Here is a 12754-nt window from a genome sequence, read left to right on the forward strand (position 1 = left end):
CCTTCTTTCCAATTCCTCTCTCAGGGCCTCCAATGCAGCATCTAAACATGTTGGAGTGCACTTTTTCCCCTATGCTAAAATTCCCAAGATCAGATTCACTTCCTGCATGATTGTCAACACCTACTGCAGGTAAAATGCACCTCCCTTTTGAACAGCGCAGGCTAGCTTTAAGCAGTATCGATTGGCTTTATGTGGTAATCTTGGCCCTGCTGAAACGTCCAGTCAATCACCAGCTCAGTTAACATTAGCAGGATATGGAAAACCATTTAAAACCAGCAGGAGGTGAAGTTGGAGTGCTGTGTGTATTGCATTGAACAGGCACTGGTTAATCACACATTGTGATCCCCGCTTCTGTTTATGGGGGCTCTCAAATTTAGTACCCTCAGCATTCACCACAAATTTAATACATATTCAAACTGACTGATGTTTAATTCAATGGATCTGAGCCTGAGCAGATTTTTGCCAAACGTTTTACTAACCTTGGTCGGCTAATATTAACATTTATTGACTGTAAATCATTAACTTAGTGCCTTATCTAACCCATTAAAGCAAGTTAAATTTATTACAAAGTTATCTTTTTAATCTGTTTGAATGTGCTGAAGTCTAATACAAGTGTAGACATTAGAAGATGCAGTGACAACATTAAATTGTTGGTTTAAATAGCATTTGATTTGTGACTTTCCTAATGTCATGTAACTTTATTTTACATACAGAGTAGGTATTTTTGACTTTGTGTGGTAGTGTAAAATGATGGAAGCTAATCAGCAGCTCAATTTACTTCTCTCCTGATAATTATTTCCATTGAATTCAAAATTATCACCTGTATATTTAATGGCAGGGAAATGTTTTTTTTTTAATTGCTCCATTAATTATGCCCAAATATCTCTGCCAGTAATGTACATCCCATCCACTGATTGATTAACTGATTTTTTTGTTGCAGTGTAAGATTCAGAAAAATCTATTTGTTGATAATGCTGTCACTAGTTGGTGGGAAAAGCTCATGAAGAGATCGCTTTCCATGTCACTAAAACTTTCAGGGTTTATTCCACTCTTTGCTTTAAAGAAATAAAAATATGTTAATGCAGTCTCCCATTTCTGTTGGATTGTGATGTGCAAAAACAGTTTTCTGATCTTCTGGGGAAAAAATTTCATCTTGGATGGAGGAGGGATGAGGTGAGGAAATAGTCTCATTCAATTCCTTTTTGTATGAGCGCAGGTTTTCTTTCTGTTGGCCAATTAAGTTGGCAATGCCTGGTCTTACTACTTTTGGAGGTCCTACATATGAATTGATCATAATGCAAGGCTTAGGAGAATAGCTTAAAGGAAGCAAGTAAAGATAAATTGAACAGAACATTTAATACGGAAGGCTTTAGAACGGGATGCAAAGGTTGCCATGTTTGCGGAAGTTGCAGCATCCATAGCTTTGCTGTAGCATATTACTAAGCTTTCTGAGATGGGGAGCAGAAAGGCCAAAGGTTGTTGATTTAAAATAACAAGTACCACTTTTTACCAACTGCTACCCTGACGGATTTGAAAAAAGAAATCAAATATTAATTGTGCCAGCAGCCTGTTCCACAGGTATATTACACTCTGGGAAAAGAATCACCCTCCAGGATCTAACCTAGATCTGGCTTTTATGCAACTTGAGGTTATGAGGCCCTCGTCCACCCTAACCTATTAAATAAAACCACCTACACCAGGGCCAGAATCTTCCGGTAGGCGTGCGGGGCTGATGCATAAAATGACGCGCAGTGACATCGGGCATGCATCCCGATGTCACCGCGCGTCATTCTGATCTTCAGTTTGGCGGGCACGCATCGGAGTCGGCTGCATGCCCGCCAAACTGTCAAAGGCCTGCTAAGGCCATTAAGTACCTAATTAAACTGATTGTCTAGGCTGTCCTTCCAACCTTATGGTTGGTGGGCAGTCGAAGAGCCCAGGCGGCCTTCGCATTTCTCATGAAACCTGGGGTCCACGGGCGGGATGAGGTTTCATGAAGGGTTTATAAAATAAATAAAAACTCTTATTAAAATACATAAACATGTCCCAGCTCATGTGACACTGTCACATGAGGGGCTATGTCGGACTAATTTTTTTTCTTTACTGCAAAGTTTTATTCTTAAATTAATCTCCCTGAGGCAGGGAGATTTCTGCACTCTCGCATGCCCCGACTCTCCCTCCTCCCCTCGCCCGCACAGGGAGTGCTGAGTGCTGGGCGGGCCTTAATTAGCTAGCCCATGTAAAATGGTGCTGCACAGCCAATTGTGGGCGGCGATTGGCTCTGCGCCTGTCCACGCCTACTCCCGAACTGCATGCCCGATGGGGAAAAAATTCTCCCCCAGGAGTGGGCAAACTTTTCGGCTGGAGGCCCCCAAAAGGGTATGGAAATTGTATGGGTGGAGGGCAGTCATAAATGCTCAAGAAATGCACAATTGCAATAAAGATACATTTTGGTACATATTAACATAAAACCTTTATTATTATGATAATTATATCATCATAACAATTCATTAAAATAATTAAAACAAGCGCACCTCCTTTTTCATGCTCTCTAGGCTTAATGTGAGCAATGCAGTTGATCACCCCTTTTTACAATGGCATCAAAGGCTGATGTCACTCTTGTTGTGGAAATCCACAATAAGGAGCTGAGATGCAGGTCAGTTAACTGAGACCTGTAATGGGATTGGTTGTATTTCAGCAGGGAAAATGTTTGTTTGCACACATAGGTGGGGCTGAACAAAACGAGAATTTTTTGTGCCACTTTACAGATAGTTGGGAACTTAGATCCATTCAAGGAAGCATTAAACTCATCCAGTTTTTCTGGATGGTGTTTTTCCTTGAAGGTGGTAACTTGATATTAGACAATGGCCTGGATTTTCCAGTCCCAACAGCGATGCGTTTAATGGTGGGAGTGAGCGAGGAGGGGAGACACAGCGGGGCGGGAGCTTAAAAATTGGTTTTCCACCAGTGTGAAATGATGGCGGGAATGTGTGCTCCCGCCCATCATGGTGGGACACCATTCCTGCCAGAGCCAGCATGAAGCGGTTTTGCATCCCGTTAATGGGATGCAGATGAAGGCCCAACAGGAATTGGTCCCCCCCATCCAATTAGCTGCACTACCAGCAGGATATCACGTCGGTCCGGAATATGTCCGGACCAATGGGGCATGGAGATGTCGGTACTTGCCTGGGACAGCTTGTGAAGATCGGAAGATGGAGGCCTTCAGTTACCATGATACCTGGAATGCCGCATGCAGCAATGGGCGGGTGGAGCATCTACCACGTGAATCTTCTCTCTGCAGGAGATTCCAGGATGTGATCTTCTCCCTGCAGGAGTTTCCAGCATGTGGATCGCTCCCTGCAGAAGTTTCCAGGATGTGGATCTTCTCCCTGCAGGAGTTTCCAGGATGTGGATTTCTCCCTGCAGGAGTTTCCAGCATGTGGATCGCTCCCTGCAGGTGTTTCCAGGATGTGGGTCTTCTCCATGCAGGAGTTTCCAGGATGTGGATCTTCTCCCTGTAGGAGTTTCCAGGAGGTGGATAGAAACATAGGAAATAGGAGCAGGAGGAGGTTATTTGGCCCTTTGGGCCTGCTCCATCATTCAATATGATCATGGCTGATCCACAAAGCCATACATCCATCTCTCCCCTTACCCTTTACCTTTGGAGTCCAAAAATCTATCTATTTCCTTCTTAAATATATTCAGTGACTTGGTCTCCACAGCCTTTTGTGGTAGAGAATTAGAGAGGTTCCACCACCCTCTGAGTGAAGAGGTTTCCCCTCATCTCAGTTCTAACTGGCCTATCCATATCCTGAGACTGTGACCCCATGTTCTAGACACCCGAGACAGAGGAAACACTATCCCTGCATCAGTCTGTCCAGCCCTATCAGAGTTTCATATGTTTTAATGAGATCCCCTCTCATTCTTCTAAACTTTAGTGAATACAGCCATAGTCAGCCCAATCTCTCCTCATACGACAACCCTGCCATCCCAGGATTCAGTCTGGTGAACCTTCGCTGCACTCCCTCTTCTAGCTGCAGGAGCTTCCAAACGATGGAAATGGAAAAAAGGCAAAATTAATGGCTCTTTACTTAAATGCATGTAGTGTTCAGAAGAAGATAAATGAATTAATGGCACAAATAGATATTAATGGGTATGATCTTATAGCCATTATACAGATATGGTTACAAGAAGATCAAAGCTGGAACTAAATATTCAGTGGTATGTGACTTTTCGGAAGGATAGGCAGGAAGGAAAGGGCGGTGGGGTAGCTTTGTTAGTACAAGATGGAATAAGTATGATAGCAAGAAATGATCTTGGATCAGAAGATGTAGAATCCATATGGGTGCGGGTAAGAAATAACAAGGGGAAGAAGACACTGGTGGGAGTAGGCCCCCTAGAAGTAGCTATACTGTAGGACAGGGAATAAATCAGGAGATAATGATGGCATGTGAAAAAAAGATAGTACATTAATCGTGGGTGACTTTAATCTTCATGTAGATTGGGAAAATCAAATTGGCAGAGGTAGCCATGAGCAAGAATTCATAGAGTGCATTCAACACAGTTTCATAGAACAATATATAGTGGATCCAACCAGGGATCAGGCTATTTTGGATCTGGTAATGTGTAATGAGGCAGGTTTAATAAATGATCTCAGAGTAAAAGATACCCTAAGAAACAGTGACCATAACATGGTAGCGTTTATCATTCAGTTTGAGAGTGAGAAACTTGGGTTGGAAACAACAGTGCTAAACTTAAATAAGGGTAATTAAAAAGGAATGAGGGCAGAGTTAGCTGGAGTGGACTGGGGAAGGAGTTTAGCAGAAAAGACTGCTGATGAACAATGGTTCATGACTCACAACAAAGATATATCCCAGTGAGGAAGAAGGATTCTAGGAAGGGGATATACCAACCATGTTAACAAAGGAAGTTAAAGATAGTATCAGATTGAAAGAGAATACACACAATGTGGCAAAGATTAGTGGTAAGTCAGAGGATTGGGAAAGTTTTAAAAAACAAAAAAAAATTAAGAGGGAGAAAATAAACTTTGAGGGTAAACTAGCAAGTAATACAAAAACAGACAGCAAGAGCTTCTTTAAATATATAAAAAGGAAGAGAAAGGCCAAAGTGAACATAGGCCCTTATAGGATGCTGGGGAAGTAATAATGGGGAACCAGGAAATGGCAGAGGAGTTGAATAAATACTTTGCATCAGTCTTCACGGTAGAAGACACTAATAGCATTCCAGAAACACTAAATAATCAAGGGGCAAAAGGGGGGTGGGGTAGGAAATAAATACAATAACTATCACTAGAGAAAAAGTACTAGGGAAACTAATGGGGCTGAAGGCTGATAAGTCCCCTGGAACTGATGGGTTGCATTCTGGGATATTAAAGGAAGTAGCTGCAGAGATAGCTGATGCACTGGTAGTAATCTTCCAAGAATCCTTAGATTCTGGATAAGTCCCAGAGGATTGGAAAACTGCCAATGTAACACCCTTTTCAAAGGGAGGGGGACAAAAAAACAGGTAACTATAGGCCAGTTAGCTTAACATCTATCATTGGGAAGATGTTGGATTTTATTTTAAAGGGTGTAATTGCAGAGCATTTAGAAATGCATAATCTAATTAGGCAGAGTCAGCATGGCTTCATGAAAGGGAAATCATGCCTGACAAATTTATTAGAATTCTTTGAGGAAGTAACACACAGAATAGATAAAGGGGAACCAGTAGATGTAATATATTTGGAATTCCAAAAGATGTTTAATAAGATACCGCACAGTGCCGTACTTAATAAGATAAGAGCCCATGGTGTTGAAGGTAGTATATTAGCATGGATAGAGGATTGGCTAACTGATAGGAGACAGAGTTGGGATAAGGGGGCCATTTTCAGAATGGCAACCTGTAACTAGTGGAGTGTCACAGGGATCAGTGTTGGGGCCACAATTATTTACAATATATATTAATGACTTGGATGAAAGGAGTGAACGTACTATCGCCAAGTTTACGGATGAGACAAAAATAGGCGGGAAAGCAAGTGGTGAGAATGACACAAAGAGCCTAAGAGGGATATAGACAGGTCAGGTGAGTGGGCAAAAGCTTGGCAGATGGAATATAATGTAGGAAAATGGGAGGTTATGCACTTTGGCAGGAAGAATAGAGGAGCTGAATAATTGAGAAAGGCTGCAGAAAGCTGCAGCACAGGGATTTGGGGTCCTTGTGCATGAATCTCAAAAAGTTGGTATACACATTCAGCTGGTAATAGGGAAGGCAAATGGAATGTTGGCCTTTATTTCAAAGGGAATGGAATATTAAAATAGGGAAGTCCTGCTAAAATGATACAAGGCACTAGTTAGATCACACCTAGAATACTGTGAAGAGTTTTGGTCCCCTAATCTAAGGGAACTTATATTGGCATTGGAGAGTGCAGAGAAGGTTCACTAGATTGATTCCGGGTATGGAGGGATTTTCTTATGAGGAGGGGTTGAGTAGGTTGGGCCTGTACTCATTGGAGTTCAGAAGAGTGAGAGGTGACCTTATTGAAACATATAAGATTCTTAGGGTGCTCGACAGGGTAGATGCCGAGAGCTTGTTTCCCTTTGTGAGAGAATCTAGGACCGGAAGGCATAATCTCAGAGTAGGGGGTCACCCATTTAAGACAGAAATGAGGAGGAATTTCTTCTCTCAGAGGGTAGTGAATGTGTGGAAATCTTTGCTGCAGAGGGTTGTAGAGGCTGGGTTGTTAAGTACATTCAAGGCTGAGATAGACAGATTTTTAATCAGTAGGGGAATCAAAGGTCATGGGGACAAGGCAGGAAAGTGGAGTTGAGGATTATCAGATCAGCCATGATCTCATTAAATGGTGGAGGAGACCCAATGGGCCGAATGTTCTAATTCTGCTCCTACGTCTTATAGTCTTATGGGCTTAGGTGCAGGGACTTCCAGGAGGTGGATCTTTTCGTTGCAGGTGGACGGCTGCATGAGGTACTGTTGGGCGGTGATGGTCTGTGCTGGGAGAGGAATTGGATGAGGGGCTGAGGTATGAAGAAATGGGGTGGGTGTGGAGGCCTAGAGTGGGTGGAGGGGTTGGGGGTGGTGGGAGAGAGAGAGATGCTGTGGGTGTTTGTGGACTGGGTGGACTGAAAGGAACGGAAGGGTGGGAAGGGCCAAGGTGGAGTCTGGGCATGGGGGACAGGGTGTGCAGGTGTGAACAGGTTTGGTGGGGGTGGGGTGTGCAGGTGTGAATGGGAATGGTGGTGCGGGGCGGGCGAGAAGAGGGGAAAAAGGTTCAGATGGAGCAGTCCGTGGTGTCAACTGATAAGTCCTGGGTGGCATACTGGGGGAATTGTTGATAGGAAGGAATAGTGAGGGTTAGAGGGGGCAATTAGAGCCTGTAAGGTGAAGGTCCAGCGATGATGGGTGAAGGGATGCTGAGGGTTGTTGGAGGGGATATAGAAGTAAAGCCAGATTCTGTGGGTAGGCAGAATGATGGGGGGCATGACTATTGTCACAGGGGTGGGCTCCTCAGGAAGTAGGGGACGTGGACATTCACCTGCATGGAACGGAGGGTGATGGGGAGGGTTGTAGGGTCTTTGTGGGGAAGGTCAATGGTTATGGGGGGTGGGTGGGTCATGGGGGAGATTGGAAGGTGTTAGACTCGCTGCTAAATGTCACATGCACCATGGCCGCTGGTACTACTGGGTAACTGGTCACTTGATGAGAGGCCATCATGTGATGAGCCAACAAACCTGCCTCTGTTTTTTTTATGAAACTGCTTTTTTTCAGGCCAGAAAACAGAAGAAACGGAGGACAGAAGAAGAATGTGCCCGAATGGGCACCCTCTCTTTATCTCTATCTCTTTCTCTTGCTCCCTTCAGTCCTCAAGCTCGAGTCCTGCCTGTTGTTTTACCATCCACACACTACAGGTAATGTTCTAAGCAGCAACAATCCGGCAGCTGCTGACTCCAGAAGAAAAGATATAAATAATTTGTCATCACTTTTAAATCATCTTGACGCAGAATTCAGAAATATCATTGAGCCCAGTTTGAAATGATCTAAATAATCAATCTACAAGATCTGTACACCACTGGCTGTTTTGGACTTATGAAAACTATTTAATCTGTCCTCCCCTTTGTAACTTCCTTGTGTGTGAGCTCTTGGATGCATGGGTGGAATTTTACGTGGTGGGATTTTACTGTCCTGCCGAAGTCAATGGGCTTTTGAATGACTCTTCGTATTTTATGGCCCCATGCCCACCGCAATGAGGCTGTAAAATTCCGCCTCTTGTGTGTGAGAATCAGAGCGTCTTTATTATTTTTACTTAGATTTGGTGTTAAGCACAATAAATTCTATTCTCTTTCTTTTTTAAAAACTTACAAGGGAACCTGTCTGTGTGTGTCTTTTACAGTCACAGCACTTAAACTGTTAAGCACTCACTAAATTGGCAAACGGACTCTTTCTGGAAAATCTGTTGCAGTCAGACGGAGTGGGAAAAGAGGGGAACCATTCTATTCCTTCTCACCTGGTCATAACAGGGGCCTTGTATGAGGATAAAATAATATGTATTGTCTTATAGTGAATTGAGCTATAAATGCATCCAAATATCCCATTCTCTCCAGCCATTGCTTCATGGCAGTAGTCGTGAATCTTTAGAGTTCTATGCACTAGAATGCCCATATCTCCTTCGTTCTCCACTGGCTTTAGTATTTTTCCCTGAAGGGTATGTTCAGTATTTGCCTCGCCATAAACATATTCTGACTTAAGTACATGCACTTCAAACTAAGTCTTATTTTAGTGTGATATTTAGTGAAAGTGAAATAAACACTAATTAATATCAGAAATCGCTACTTCCTTAAGCTAATAGGATCTGTTCATAATTGCTGGGTTAATTGATATTTTTAATTCACGCATGCTAAGTGTGTATTCTTTTAAACATTTATCTGCAAATACAACCGATAGTAAAACTGTCAAATTAAGCTTTAATATTTGGTGTAGTTAGCGTGGAAGTTACTGATATTCAGAAAACAAGACTCTTTTTTCTTTATTAAATGAACTGGATGAGGTTGTTTCTCTTTATCTGATGCAGCTGCTATAAAAAAACACGAGAAGAAGCTGATAACATTGCAGATAAGCATGAGAGAAGTGTATTTAGAAACATAGGAACTAGGAGCAGGAGTAGCCTATTCGGCCCTTTGAGCTGCTCTGCCATTCAATGTGATCATGGCTGATCCTTGATCTCAACGCCATATTCCTGCTTTCTCTCCATACCCCTTGATGCCCCTAATATCCAAAAATTTATCAATTCCTTTCCTGAATATACTCAGTGACTTGGCCTCCACAGCCTCTGTGGTAGAGAATGCCACAGGAATTTGATGCAGGCCTAAAGCCAGCTGAAGCCCGGTTGGGAAAAAAAGAACTTTTTCCCTTAAAGTATAGACAGCAGAGGTGGTTTTCATAGAAGGGAACTCAATTTTAAGGTAGATTTTTCAGTTGAGGTTAGGTTCCTTGACATTGACAATTGACTCTTGTGTGAATCAACTGGTCAGTCCCAGAATGATATCTGCAGGGATATTCTCAGTTGGGTTTCAGAAAGTCGTTTATGGGTGGAATTTTCCCTGCTTGCTGGTGATGGGCTTCATGGCGGGCATGAGCAGGCAATATGGTGGGATGGGGGGAGGCCAAAAATTGGTTTCATGGCATCGTGAAATCAGTTTGCAATCGTCTGCTCTGCCCATCAATGGTGGGCCGCAATTCCCATCACTGCACTTCAGGAACTTCATTCTAATACTTAATTGCACTGGAGGGGGTGCAGAGGAGATTCACCAGGATGTTGCCTGGGATGAAACATTTAAGTTATGAAGAGAGGTTGGATAGACTTGGGTTGTTTTTGTTGGAGCAGAGAAGACTGGGGGGCGACCTGATCGAGGTGTACAAGATTATGAGGGTATGGACAGGGTGGATAGGGAGCAGCTGTTCCCCTTGGTTGAAGGGTCAGTCACGAGGGGATACAAGTTCAAGGTGAGGGGCAGGAGGCTTAGGGGGGATGTGAGGAAAAACTTTTTTACCCAGAGGGTGGTGACGGTCTGGAATGTGCTGCCTGGGAGGGTGGTGGAGGCGGGTTGCCTCACATTCTTTAAAAAGTACTTGGATGAGCACTTAGCACATCATAACATTCAAGGCTATGGGCCAAGTGCTGGTAAATGGGATTAGGTAGTTAGGTCAGGTGTTTCTCACGTGTCGGTGCAGACTCGATAGGCCAAAGGGCCTCTTCTGCATTGTGTGATTCTGTGATTCTGTAATGCCTGGTGGAGCCCTGCAATACAGTCCACAGAGGTTTTCATGCCTAGTCGTTGCCTGCTGTGCACTTCACAACCTGGCGCTGCAACGGGGAGACGAGCTGGTTAAGGGGGAGATGGAGGAGCTATACGTCTCCTCCAACGAGGAGGATATCGGAGATGAAGGTGAGGATGCGGAGGGAAAACTTTAACTTCTCCTGATCCTATGGCATCCTTTGTGAGCTGAACACTTCAAGACCACACTGTCACTGAACATTGGTGCTGATGAGATGGGGGCCAGCCACACCTCAAAGATGCTGGGAGCAGACAGAGAGAATGATGGAACCCTGTACCGCCGGCCTGGCCATTCTGACAGAAAGGATAAGCCCCATCGACGTGCAGGCATGACGGATGTGTCCAGTAACAGTGAAGGTGCACCATCGGTGCGCTGGGAAGGTTGCACAAAGCCTAGGGAAGAGGCCCTGGACTGTGACACCTGCTTTTATCTTGTGCGGGGACCAAGGTTTCACATCTGAGAGACACGAACATTGCTCATCAGAACAAGGAGCCATAGGCAGGGAGACATTCTTGAGAGTTTATTAACAAAGTGAACATTATGTACAAGTGATTAACACACATGCCCAGGTGCAAATCCATCTACTTAACCTTCCTAGTCCTGGTGCTCCCCCGGCATCCACAGCGGAGGTGGTGGCAGCCTGCTGACTGCAACGCCCTGTCTGTAATGACCTTGACGGTTGTCCTCTGCAGGGCTGAGACCTGGAGGGCCCCGGCCTACTTTCAGGGTCCTGCTGTGTGGCAGTGGCACCCTTCTCGACCTGTGGAGCTGGAGCTGCTGGGGTCACAGGAAGAGAGGATTTGTATGGGCAGAACACCCCCGGAGTCATCTAAGTGGATGGCCCTGGGGCGTGCACCTACTGATCCTCCTCCCTATGGGTGCCCAAAGGTCTCTGGCAAACTCCTTGAGGAGAAGGGGAAAATAGAGTGAGATCGAGCTACCTAGCACCCTTCTTGTGGTGACACGTTTGGAGGCCAACTATGGCATCAGCAATGGAGTTCAGCATGCACAGCAGTGCAGGAGAAATATCCTGGACCAAGGTCTCTATGGCGACCGATATCCTACCAGTGTTGACGTCGGTGTGTTGGCATGCCAGAACTATCACCTTAAACTGAAGGTGGATGGACTTACAATCTGAGGAGTGGAGCAGACATCGTTTCCTGATGTTCCCAAGCTTGCCTTTGCAGCTCCAGAAACTGAGATATGACCGAGTCCAGAGGCTTGTCATTTGACTCAGACTCAGCAAATTTCTGGCTCCCAGCAGTCCTCTGAATGCTGGAAACCTGGAAAGTCCCTGCCTCCACCTGCTATGGATCAGACAGTACAATGTTCTCACCAGATTGTGACCCTGAAGCTACTCTAAAGCTTGGTCCAACTGAGGTGTGTGACTCTGCGCTGGGGGAGGGTGTGGGTGAGCAATGTAATGGGTCTTCAGTGAGGGTTTCAGCAGATTCCTCTTCTGAGGTGTCTTCGGGGCTTGAGTTGAGGACCTAGGTCTTGGACCCCCATGGCTTTTTCCCAGATGTACCTGCGAAAGCAAGGGGAGATAATTAGTGGATAGCAGTGGCCTGTTTAACAGGACACATTACTCACAGCATAGTTGTCTAATGGATGTTGCATTGCTGGATCCTCACTTGGTTGAGCAGGGCCGACCTCACCGTCAGCACAGGAATGGTTCAGATCCTCGCCGGCCAGCTGGATGGCTCTGTTTTTAAACTCTGTGAGGACCTTGATTTCATGCATTTCTCCACCAGTCTGTGACCTCTCCCTGTTGTTGTGTGCCAGCTTGCTCTGCATGAATACAGATGGAAAGAGTGTAAGCAGGACCCCTGCCAGGCCAGATGATAAGGATGCCTGGGTGGTGAATGGTGCCATGGACTGGATGAGGACAATGAAGATGTGTGTGCGAGAGTGAATGGTGATATCCTTTGTGGATGTGTGATAGGTTTGTGAGTGTGTGAGTTGAGAGTGATGAGAAGAGTCACTGACCCTATTGGAATGGAGGAGATCATTCATCCTCTTTCGGCACTGGGTGGCTGTCCTCTTTTGCAAGGTGTTGGCACTAACCACCGCTGCCACTGCCTCCTAAGCCAGATTGGTGATGTTGCTGCCCATCCTGCAGCCAGAACGGGGGTGGAGGACACCATGGCGGGCTTTCTCTGTGTCCAAAAGGCATTCCAAGGATGTGTCACTGAATTAGTGGGTTGCAGTCTTCTTGCCTTTCGGGGCCATGTCTTCTGTGCAGCAGTCCTGATTGCCATTGACTCCAGTTTTCCTCGGGCTCCTTGATGCCACACTCGGTCAAATGCTGCCTTGATGTCTCTGTCACATCACCAAGATTGCTTACTTCCTGTAACATCATCTGATTATGCCCTGTCTCAATTCATCTGCTGCTGAAACATCATCC

The 12754-nt window shown here is 45.0% G+C and overlaps 1 long non-coding RNA gene across 2 annotated transcripts; it reads left to right on the forward strand.

The window, feature by feature from the left end:
• Nucleotides 1-217: 217 nt before the first annotated feature.
• On the forward strand, nucleotides 218-8363 carry LOC144679352 (uncharacterized). Of its 2 annotated transcripts, XR_013576326.1 has the most exons (3): nucleotides 218-318; nucleotides 2556-2656; nucleotides 7783-8363. It is a non-coding gene; the product is annotated as an uncharacterized LOC144679352 (long non-coding RNA). The 2 variants fall into 2 exon arrangements; XR_013576325.1 differs by lacking the exon at nucleotides 7783-8363 and having other exon boundaries at nucleotides 2556-2669.
• Nucleotides 8364-12754: the final 4391 nt, after the last annotated feature.

This window comes from Cetorhinus maximus, chromosome 4, assembly GCF_964194155.1.
Source record: "Cetorhinus maximus chromosome 4, sCetMax3.hap1.1, whole genome shotgun sequence".
Taxonomy (NCBI): Eukaryota; Metazoa; Chordata; class Chondrichthyes; order Lamniformes; family Cetorhinidae; genus Cetorhinus; species Cetorhinus maximus.